This window comes from Pongo pygmaeus, chromosome 1 (genome assembly GCF_028885625.2).
Source record: "Pongo pygmaeus isolate AG05252 chromosome 1, NHGRI_mPonPyg2-v2.0_pri, whole genome shotgun sequence".
Taxonomy (NCBI): Eukaryota; Metazoa; Chordata; class Mammalia; order Primates; family Hominidae; genus Pongo; species Pongo pygmaeus.
This window is the reverse complement of record NC_072373.2, coordinates 119395488-119407851: the sequence shown is the minus strand read 5'-3', so window position 1 is coordinate 119407851 and position 12364 is coordinate 119395488.

Genomic DNA, 12364 nt, shown 5'->3' with positions numbered 1-12364 from the left:
CCTCTCCAGGCAAAAGTAACTGCTAACCATAATTATACTTGACATTTGGACAACACTTTATAGCCACTAATTAGTTAAATGCACACAGCACCCTGTGAGAACCAGAAGGATCCCAGCTCTACTTCGTGGAGGGGAAAGGCCGGGTGGGGAGTAAGACCTCAGGTGCAGCTCGAATCAGAGAGGCAATGTTTCCGGACCCTGCTGCCACTCCCCGCCCAACACCACAAGCTCTGGGCAGCTATTAATAACAAGGATGTTAGTTTTCTTCTCCCTCAGAAAGACAATGAGGTGAAGGTCCCCTAAAGTATTTCTTCTGCTATGGTAATGGTAATACAAACAGTACGGTCAGCAATCTCTGCATCAATCCGAAGTCCTGGTTAACTGACTACCAAGCACCTTTTGAGCTCTGACTATACATATATCTGTACTTCACCTGTGCTGAACATCGTGGGGAAAAGGCAGGCCTCCATTCCTTCCCTCAAGGAGCTCATAACCTAGCTGCATTGGAGTGGGGCAAAATAGCGGCCATGAAATAATCAGAGGGTAAATCAACAGGAGAGAATGATGTGGAACGAAGTTTGCTGAAGACTGAATGAAGGAAGGACTTGTTGCTCCAGCTCCTGGGAGTGCCGTGAATGGACAACCAGCAGCGGTCACCCACTCGGGGATTTCCTCAACTGCAGAGAGCTGCCTTGCCCAAGCTCATGCTCCTTTCCATGGTGGCCCATCCAATGACTGGACAATGCAGAAACATAAAGGCTCATCCGTCTTAGCCCATTGTGGGACAACTCTGAAGGAACATTCTAACTCCAGAGCTCCCCACTGAGTCAGCTGAGGCTGTGTTGGGCCTGTATTGCAGCTCCACTTTTTATCCTTCCCAATTCTAGTTCCTTCTCTTCCCTGCCACAGGTGTCCATCTTAAAGTAACCCCTTAAGAAAAACCCTGCATGCTAAGCTCTGCCTCAGAGTTCACTTCCCAGGGAACCCAATATTAGAAATTTAGATAAATGGACTTCAGTTAGGGGCCTACTCCAGAATTAGGGAAGTAGGATGTGGAACCAACATAAAGGAAGAAGAAAAAATAGGACTTTGTAGCAGATTATTTTCAGAGAGAGAAAAGTCAAAGATAAAAGGTTTTAGTCAGCCTGTGCAACATGGTGAAACCCTGTCTCTACAAAATATGCAAACATTAGATGGGCATGGTGGCGTGTACCTGTAATCCCAGCTACTTGGAGGGCTGAGGTGGGAGGATGGCTTGAGCCCGGGAGGCAGAGGTCACAGTGAGCCGAGATGGCACCACTGCACTCCAGCCTGCGTGACAGAGCAATTCCCTGTCTCAAAGAAAAAAAAAAAGAAAAATATTTTAGTCTATGTTTTTTAAAAAAGTTATCATTTTACAATAATAATAATAATAATAATAATAATAATGGGATGGAGGTTTGTTGTGATAAATTCTCCTTTAGACTTGAGTTGACAACAAAACTTCCAAGTGGAGATATCTTGGGGGCAATTGTGTATATAAAATAAGTCAATTTGGGAGCTATGTCAATTGTTTTTTCCAAAGATGGCCACAACACATGTTCCCATCCCACATGTTCTTCTATACTGTCAACTGGCCATTGCCCTCATCAAGAAGTGGAGTCTAATTCCTCCCACCCCCCTTGAATCTGGACCACTTGAGACTGCTTCAACTAATTGAGTTCAGTAGAGGAGATGTTGTGTGACTTCTGAAGCTAGATCAGAAAAGGCCATGCAACTTCTGCCTGGTTCTCTTGAAATGAAGCCATATGTCATGTAAGAAGTCTGACTACCCCCAGACTACCCTGCTGGAGAGGCTGTGTACAGCAGATGACAGCTGGCATCAGCTGCCAACCATGCATCTTTATTTATCTTAGCACAGACAAGATAAATAAAGCCCCAACCAACATCCAACTACAACTATGAAGGAGACCTCAAGTGTGAACCACCCAGCAGAGCCCTTCCCAGATTTCTGACCCACAATTGTTTTAAGCTACTAAGCACTGGAGTAATTTGTTATGTAGCAACAGTAAGGGGGAAAGGGTCATTAGCAGAGAAAAGAATAGAACCTCATCATTCTGTCCTGCACAATACCTTCCTGTCTTCCAGTCTTGCTCCACCCCACTCTGCCCTGCTTCACCTACCCTACCCTATCACTATCTACTTTCCACATAGCCACCAGGGATCCTTCTTAAGCAGTTCCCAGCTAATCTGATCAAATCGCTTTTCTTGAAAACATTCCATGGTCCCTAATGGCCTGTAAATGTCCTCAGATTTCAGTGTGCATTCAAAACCATCTATATGATACACAGTATGTATCAGTAATCATCTGTGTGATGGTTAATTTTTGTGTCAACTTGATTGAGCCACAGGGTGTCCAGACATTCGGTCAAACATTATTCTGAGTATGTCTGTGAGGGTGTTTCTGGGTAAGACTAACATTTGGCCGGTCACAGTGACTCACACGGGCAATCTCAGCACTTTGGGAGGCTGAGGCAGGCAGATCACTTGAGCCCAAGTGTTCGAAACCAGCCTGGCCAACATGGTAAAACCCCGTCACTACTAAAATACAAAAATTAGCCAGGTGGGCATGCTGGCAGGCGCCTGTAATCCCAGCTACTCAAGAGGCTGAGGCACAAGAATTGCTTGGACCTGGGAGGCGGAGGTTGCAGTGAGCTGAGATCACACCACTGCACTCCAGCCTGGGTGACAGAGTGAGGCTCTGTCACAAAACAAACAAACAAACACCTAACATTTGACCTAGTAGACTGAGTAAAGCAGACTGCCCTCCCTAATGTGGGTAAACCTCATCTAATCAATTGAAGACCCAAATAGAACAAAAGGGCTGAGTAAAAGGAAACTCCTCCTGCCTGACTACTTGAGCTGCACACAGGTCTTTTCCTGCCTTCAGATTCCCACTAAAAAATGGGTTGTTCTTGGGTCTCAAGCCTGCCAACTTTCAGAATGAAACTAACATTGAGGCCAGGCGCGGTGGCTCACACCTATAATACCAGCACTTTGGGAGGCTGAGGCGGGCAGATCACTTGAGGTCAGGAGTTCGAGACCAGTCTGACCAACATGGAGAAACCCCGTCTCTACTAAAAATACAAAAAATTAGCTGGGTGTGGTGGCACATGCCTGTAATCCCAGCTACTCGGGAGGCTGAGGTAGGAGAATCACTTGAACCCAGGAGGCGGAGGTTGTGGTGAGCTGTGATCACGCCATTGCACTCCAGCCTGGGCAGCAAGAGTGAAACTCCATCTCAAAAATAAATAAAAGAAACTAACATCATCAGCTCTCCTGAGTCTCAAGCTAGCTGATTGCAGATCTCGGGACCTCTGAGCCTCTATAATTGCATAAGCCAATTCCTTACAATAAATCATATACCTATGTATACACACACAGAGTCATGAGCCACATAATGACATTTTGGTCAATGAAGAACACTGTCTTATAGGACAATGGTCCTATAAGATCATAATACTGTATTTTTGCTATACTTTTTCTAGGTTTAAATATGTTAGATACACAAATACTCCTGTGTTACAATTGCCTATAGTATTTAGTACATTAACATGCTGTACAGGTGTGTAGCCTAGTAGCAATAGGCTATCCATATAGCCTAGGTGTATGGTAGACTATGCTCTCTGGGTTTGTTTAAATACACTCTATGATGTTTGCAGAATGATGAAATCACCTAATGATGCTTTTCTCAGAATGTATCCCTACTGTTAAGTAACACACGGGATCCAGGAATTTGCTTTTTAAAACAAGATCCCCAAAACAAAAACAATAGATAAATAAAAATAAAATAAAATGAAAAAAAAAAGAAGATCCCCACGTGATTTTGATTTTGATTCTGACACCAGTTGACAAACCTTAACCTACAGAATACAGTCCTTCAAAGCCCATTATTCTACACCCCCTTTTGTTAAGCATAAAAATCTCACCACCATCCTCAAGAAGACAATGATTTTGCTGCAGAACCTCTGGAACTTCTATATTTACCTATATTTATCCAGTTTTCCTAGTTTGAGCTGTAATTTCTGTAATTCATATTATGAAAACAATAATTTTATTCTCATTCTTGTTATATAAATGTATAAAATTGAATCTATAAATTAATATTTTATGTAATGTGGTTTTAAATATGCAGTTTGTAAAATTTGTAAGTTAAATTGCAACAGTAGGAATACATTTTTCATATGCAGTCCCCCTTCAGATATATATTGTTCCCTTCACCATCCCCTTCCATGCCTCCAGAGAATGTAATACTCTGCCTCACTGTGTTGAAAACCACTACTTTAGCTAGTGAGGGCTCCCTAGAGATCCCTGTTTGTGCTATTACCTCCACCTGGAAGACTATTTGTTTCTTTGACAAATATTTGTTGAAAATTTAGCACATGCCAGGTGTGGTGCTATGCAATGTATCCCCTCCCCCGATAGAGAAGTAATCGATTCTTTCTCTGAGGGCCACAGGCCCTGAGTGTGCACTTCTATAACAGCCTCTCCACTCCGTGATATAGTTAGCTGACTCCTTCACTACACTGTGCAGCCTCTAAGGTCAGGGACTACATCTTGTTCATCTTTGTATCCATCACTGGCACAGTGCCCAACACCCAGTAGGAACTCAATTAATGTTGATGAATGAGTTAATAAACCAATGATGATAGTCCAGTGTCGGGCACAGCACAGATGACCAACAAATATTGGTTGAAATGAAATTGAATTGAAAGTGCAGGTCACAGAAACAAGGGCAGAAAGAATTTAAAGAAAGAGGAGTTGTGACACTGTCAAAAAGATACCAAAAGATCAAAGAGGGTAAGCACTGGGGTGAAAAAGAAAGAGAAAACATTGGATTTGACGAAACTGAAGTTAATATTAAGTCCTAGCATTAGCAGCGATGGACAAAACATTTATCACAAAACCAACAAGATCAGTATTTAATTGTCTTCAGCATGTTCGTGGTACTTCTTTAAATCCAGTTACTAGGTATGTAAGTTCCTGTGAATGCTGCAGGTTTATTATGCCTCACTCTTCACTACATAGCCAGTTAAAATGCTCACACACAAAGATCTTCTACTCACACTTGAATTTTAGATTTAACAATATAATTGTATTTTCTATGAAAAGATGAGACCACCAGCTAAGGTGTGATCACCCCAGATACTTTCTCTCTCCATTCATTCACCAAACAAATGTTTACTGTGCTACATACTGTGCTGAGTAGAGTCCATTCTTCAGCTAACTGTGCAGGTTCTATTTGTAGAACTTGTTTGTGCTTGTGGCGCCATTTTAAACATCTTAAATCCTAGACTTGCCTGGATTCCCAAGGCAGCTTGACTCTTGGGAAATTTCTCTCTCTCTCTCTCTTTTTTTTTTTTTAAAAAAACAGAGTCTCACTCTGTCACCCAGGCTGGAGTGCAGTGGCGTGATCTCGGCTCACTGCCACCTCCACCTCCACCTCCTGGATTCAAGCAATTCTTGTGCCTCAGCCTTCCAAGTAGCTGGGACTACAGGTGTGCATCACCACGCCTGGCTAATTTTTGTATTTTTAGTAAAGACGGGATTTCACAGTGTTACCCAGGATGGTCTCAAACTCCTGACCTCAAGTGATTCGTCCGCCTCGGCCTCCCAAAGTGCTGGGATTACAGGCATGAGTCACCGTGCCCTGCCAATTCTTGGGAAATTTCTCTTAGTACACATTTAGAACACTTCCTGCCATTTGCTGCTTCCAGAAACAGCACTAGCATTGGCATCCAAGTTGTCTCTCTTGAGTAGAAGTGTTGCCCCCAGTATGTCCTGGTTTATATCCTGCGGTCAAATAAGTTGAGGGCTTCTTTACTGCAGGATTTGACAGTCTTTTATATGAAAATATGTGTGGGTGGGGGTAGAGATGGAGGCTTAAATAATATGGTATAAAGGGTTTTCTAAAGTCATTTGATTTTTTACTCAACTTCATTTTATAGGATATTTGAAAATATTATCATAGATTACGTTCATTCATTCACTCAGCAACAATTTTTGTGTGCCAATTATGTGCCTGGCAGTGTGCTGAGACTGGATTAAATGGTGACTAACCAGACATACTGTCCTGACATTATGAAGACTTGGGGGGAGATACACATGAATCAAATGCACTAAACTGTAAATCAAATAATCATAAGAAATATAAAATTGTAATTTTGACAGTTGCAATAAAGAAAAGTCACATTACATGGCCAAATGAGAGCCTATAATAGGGAGCTTCAGACTGGTCAGGGAAGGCTGCTCTGAGGAGGTGACCTGGGGCTGATATCTAAAGTATGAGTAGGAGTTCATATGGGGATGAGGGTGGAGAGGAGCATTTGCCCCAGGATGGGATAGAAAGAAAGCCAGTGAAAGAATGGAGAGCAAGATGAGGCTAGAATGATAGAAAAGGGCACACCATATAGGGCCCTATAGGCCATGTTGGGAATTTGTTTTTATCAAAGGAGTATGGAAGCCATTCAAATTGCTGAGTGGAGAACTCATCAGAGGTGAGCCAGAGTGAATCTAGGTGAGCTGTTTAAAAAGCTATTGAAGTGGTTCAGGATGGTGGTAACTTAGCCTAAGATGATGGTGGCGGAAGAGATGCTGAAAAAAAATCAATTCACGTGTCTAGATCAATCCCTCTTCTACAAAGCAGTTGAACCCACACAGAGCTGGCTTTGTAATAACTCATAGATACCCATTCACTTCTCCAGAAATCTCCCCTCTGTACCTAAAGAATTGGGAATGGGGAAAGAAGTGGTCTGCTCTTACCTCAATTCATTCAAGCAAAGCATTGTGCAGAAACATGTCTTAAAATTAGAGATGTTCTCTGGAACATCTATTATTAGGATCCAAAAAGAGCCCCAGGACTCTCTTTCCAGCCTAACATCCACCTGTAACCATGCTCTTTGGGGCCTACCATTTACTCTTCATGACTGCAAGTTTGATTTATGTACCTGGGAATTTCAAAGCTGGGAGGGATTATAGAAGTCATCATCACCCTCAACCATATGCAAAAATTCCTATATTTCTGAAAAACGTCTCAAACAAGAGTCAACTCATTCTATACCCAATTATACTAATTATTAGAATCCCAAATACAAGTCTTTCATCCTGTCCCCAAGCCTCTGGGGTCTTTAGAGTTTAAGCATCATCTCACAACTGCCCATAGCAATTCCTGACATTCTTACAGTTACCTACTCTCTTATTTACTCACAACAACTCCAGTTTACAGAGGGGTTAAGTGCCATGCCCAAGGTTACACACTAAGGACACTTAAGAGTCAGCACCCCTCATAAAACATTGCTTGTAATGTAATCAGAATTCTATACTGTGCATTCTGTACTGTCTGGAATGTTACAATGAACACATATAACTGGCCTGGTTTTCCCAGTCTGTGCTGTCTACTTTCACTAAATTTTTACACTTGACAACTTTTTTTTTTTGACAGATAAAATTCTATGTATTTATCACATACAAGATAATATTTTGAAGGCTTAACTTTTAAATATTTATATTTTAATTATTCATTGACTAATTTTTAAGTGTACCTGGTTTTTGTCCCCATATAAGCAAATTCTGGGTAGGAATCATATCATGATTTTCTCCCTGTATTTTAACTGTATTAGGCACATAAAACATGATTAATAATGATAAATTAGTTGATTTATTAAAGGAAATCACAATTTTTTTTTTTTTTGAAACAGAGTTTTGCTCTGTCACCCAGGCTAGAATGCAGTGACGTGATCTTGGCTCACTGCAACCTCTGCCTCCTGGGCTCAAGTGATTCTCCTGCCTCAGCTTCCCAAGTAGCTGGGACTACAGGTGCCCACCACAATGCGTGGCAAACTTTTGTGTGTTTTGTAGAGACGGGTTTTCGCTATATTGCCCAGGCTGGTCTCGAACTCTTGATCTCAAGCAATCCACCCGCCTCAGCCTCCCAAAGTGCTGGGATTTGAGGTGTCAGCCACCATGCCCTGCCTGGAACTTACAATTTAAAAATTTCATGGCAATACTGCTTTTACCCATGCTACATATATACAAACATTTGCAGAAATCCACTTTTTTGCTTTTTTTTTTTTGAGTCAGAGTCTCTATCTGTCGCCCAGGCTGGAGTGCAGTGGCTCGATCTCAGCTCACTGCAACCTCTGCATCCCGGGTTGAAGCTATTCTGCCTCACCCTGCTGAGTAGCTGGGATTACAGGCACACACCACCACACCTGGATAATTTTTGTATTTTTAGTAGAGACAGGTTTCCCCATGTTGGCCAGGGTGGTCTTTAACTCTTAACCTCAAGGAATCCGCCTACCTTGGCCTCCCAAAATGCTGGGATTATAGGTGTGAGCCACCGTGCCCAGCCACAACTCCACTTTTTTTCTACTAGATGATTTACAGCTGTTTCAAGAGGCTGGATTTCTCTAAACTTGGTCTCATCTCGCTAATAGTGGGCTCACAGAAATAGCTTGTGAGATCTCAGAAGTTGATTGCATTTGTGTGACAGACTTGATGTGCTAAAACACCCCAGAAAATATCTGAATCTACCATGTTTTGTCCAATTGAAACACAGTTGGCTGGGAGCAGTGGCTCATGCCTATAATCCCAGCACTTTGGGAGGCCAAGGCAGTCTTCTATTTAATTAATTTTAAAACCATAAAAAAGAAGAGGAAAAAGAAAAAAGAAACACAGTTGGTAACAGATGTACTCATATTCTATCAACTTTATAACCATACCAGTTTTTATAGGTGGGTGGAATTTCAGATGTGAGAGATAGGAAGACTGCATAGAATATACTCTCAAGAGCTCTTTAAATTGATATCTCCACCAGACACTAGAAACAGCAAGAGAATTTTGCCTAATACCCAATAAACAGCTGAAAATCAAACTTTGTCTCTGACTGTAGACACTTTGTCCAATAATTGAGAGTCCCTGAATCTCCATCTCCTTTGCAAGACACCTACATTTTGCCTCTAAACTGTCCACAATCAAGTGAAATACTCTCTTGTGGTTGCTATAAACTACTGAGGTTAAAGTACCATTCTTGAAGCAGGCAATTAATAACATAGTTACTGTATCTTTCTACATTACATTTCTATAGAATTGTCTGCACCACTTGTTATCAACTTTTCCGTTAAAATATTGCACTTATTCACAACAAAGAACAGGAGAATGGATATTGGTTACACAACAAGCAGTGTCATCCACAATATGGAAGGATGACTTAAAATCAAATACTTTGCACAGACTCTGGTGGCGGCCAGGGGACCAATCAGGGTACACATATTATTCTTCTTAAATATTTGTAAAATATATTAGATCTCTAAGCCTCAGTTTCTTTTTCTGAAGAAAAAGGGATTATAAGCCTACCTGTCTCCTGGGGTTGTTGTGAGGGTAAAGTAAGCTAATGTGAGGAAAGTTTTAGCGGAGTGCCTGGCATGTAGTATGTGCTCAATAAAGGCTGGCTTTTATTTGTCAGTGAATGGATCATGTGATGATTTATTTGTTCACATTTCTACTTTGGGAAGGAGAGGCAGCTTCTCAAGACCCACGTCATTTCCAACAACCTGTTTCACATGGGATACAGTGGAAAGTGTCCAGTGGTGGCAGTCAGTGGACTTGAGTTCTGTCCCTTGCAGACTTATGTGCCAAATTGGGAAAGTCACAAAACATAGAATTACAGGACTTGACAGGGAGAGATTCTGTCTAGAGAATCTGGGGCTCCTGAATGGTGCTACTGCTCCTTTCCCTTCAACTCTACTGCCTCCCTCTTTAAAAACAAAATAAGGAAGGCCGGGCATGGTGGCTCACGCCTGTAATCCCAGCACTTTGGGAGGCCGAGGCGGGTGGATCACGAGGTCAGGAGATCGAGACCATCCTGGCTATCACAGTGAAACCCCGTCTCTATTAAAAATACAAAAAATTAGCCAGGCGTGGTGGCGGGCACCTGTAGTCCCAGCTACTGCGGAGGCTGAGGCAGGAGAATCGCTTGAACCCAGGAGGCGGAGCTTGCAGTGAGCCGAGATCACGCCACTGCACTCTAGCCTGGGCAACAGAGTAAGACTCCATCTAAAAAAAAAACCAAAAATACAAAAAACAAGGCTGGGTGCAGTGGCTCACGCCTGTAATCTCAACACTTTGGTAGGCCGAGGCGGGTGGATTACCTGAGGTCAGGAGTTTGAGACCAGCCTGACCAAAATGCTGAAACCCTGTCTCTACTAAAAATACAAAAAATTAGCCAGGCGTGGTGGCAGGTGCCTGTAATCCCAGCTACTCAGGAGGCTGAGGCAGGAGAATCCCTTGAACTTGAGGGGCAGAAGTTGGAGTGAGCAGAGGTCGCACCGTTGCACTCCAGCCTGGGCAACAAGAGCGAAACTCCACCTCAAAAAAAACAAAAAAACAAATACCATCAACAACAATCATAATTAGCTGAATTTTAGTTTTCTAAATCTGCAATTTAGTTTTCTAATCTGCAATTAAGATATTAATGTTTGTCTTTACTCATATGATTACTGTGAGAATCGAATTAGATAATGTAAATCAAATCATGAAATGACATGCTATAATTGAATCCTACTAAGTACCATGGACTTTACATGCATTGTGTCATATAATTCACCCAGTATGGAGTTGTGGAAGAAGCTGCTGGTTGGCCCCAGTGTCTGCTCTTCCCCTTTTCCTTAGATATAAAACCTCTGCTTTTTAGTTGGGCTAAAATAAATTTAAAAATACACTTCCCAGCCTCCCTTGCAGCTAAATGTAGCCAGATGTCTATGTTTTGGCTAATGAGATATAGGTGGAATTTTAGTGTGTCACTTCCAGGTAGTGTTGTAAAAGGAAGCTGGCATGCTGCTGTTCCTCCCTTCTTTCCTGTTGGCTGACTGGAATGCTTATCATGGCTGCAACTTGAGAAGCCATGTCAGATCATAATGCAGTAGAAGTGCAGAGCCACAAAATAGAAGGAAATAATCCGTTCCTTAAAAGTTTTCTGAGTCATTTAGAGGAAGTTGGAGATATCCCTTTACTTTACCCTTTGTGAACCGGAAGTATCTGAGACAGGTCTCATCAATTAGAAAGTCTATTTTGCCAAAGTTAAGGACGCATGCCCGTGACACAGCCTTAGGAGGTCCTGACAACATGTACCCAAGGTGGTCAGGGCACAGTTTGGTTTTATACATTTTAGGGCGACATGAGACATCAATCAATACATGCAAGATGTACATTGGTTTGGTTGGGAAAAGTGAGACAACTTGAAGTGGGGAGGCAGCTTCCAGGTCATAGGTAGATAAGAGACAGATGGTTGCATTCTTTTGAGTTTCTCATTAGCCTTTCCAAAGGAAGCAATCAGATATGCATTTATCTTAGCAGAAGGATGACTTTGAGTTCTGTCTGTCCTTTGTCTGCAAGGAATTTCCCTGTGGACAAATTGCGAGTGAGGTATGTAGCTTTTTTATTTTAGTAGCTATCTTTTTTAGGAATAGAATGGGAAGCAGGTTTGCCCTAAGCAGTTCCAAGCTTGATTTTTCCCTTTGGCTTAGTGATTTGGGGATCCCACGATTTATTTTCCTTTCACACCTTAAGTATTTCAGCATGTGTTTCCGACCTTAAAGGCATTATCTTAATAACCCCAGAACATTGATCAAAATCAGGAACTATAACATTGGTACATTACTATTAACTAATTCATAATACATATTCAAATTGTATTCATTTTCCCAGTACAGGTTGAGCATCCTTAACATGAAATTTCAAATGCTCCCAAACCCAAAACTTTTTGAGTACTGACATGAAGCCGCAAGTGGAAATTTCCACACATAAACATTAACACAAACTTGGTTCCATGCACAAAATTATTATTACTTTATTTTCTTTTGAGACGGAGTCTTACCATATTGCCCAGGCTGGAGTGCAGTGGCACCATCTTGGCTCACTGCAACCTCCGCCTCCCGGGTTCAAGTGATTCTCCTGTCTCGGCCCCCCAAGCAGCTGGGATTACAGGCGCATGCCACCATGCCCGGCTAATTTTTGTATTTTAGTAGAGACAGGGTTTCACCATGTTGGCCAGGCTGGTCTCGAACTCCTGACGTCAGGTGATCCGCCCGCCTTGGCCTCCCAAAGTGCTGGGATTACAGTCATAAGCCACTGCGCCCAGCCAAAATTATTTAAAATATTGTATAAAATTATCTTCAAGCTATAAGGTATATATGAAACATAAATGAATTTCATGTTTAGACTTGGGTCCCATCCCCAAGATATCTCATTATGTATATGCAAATATTTCAAAATCCAGAAAAAAAAATCTGAAACACTTCTGGACCCAAGCATTTGGATAAGAGATACT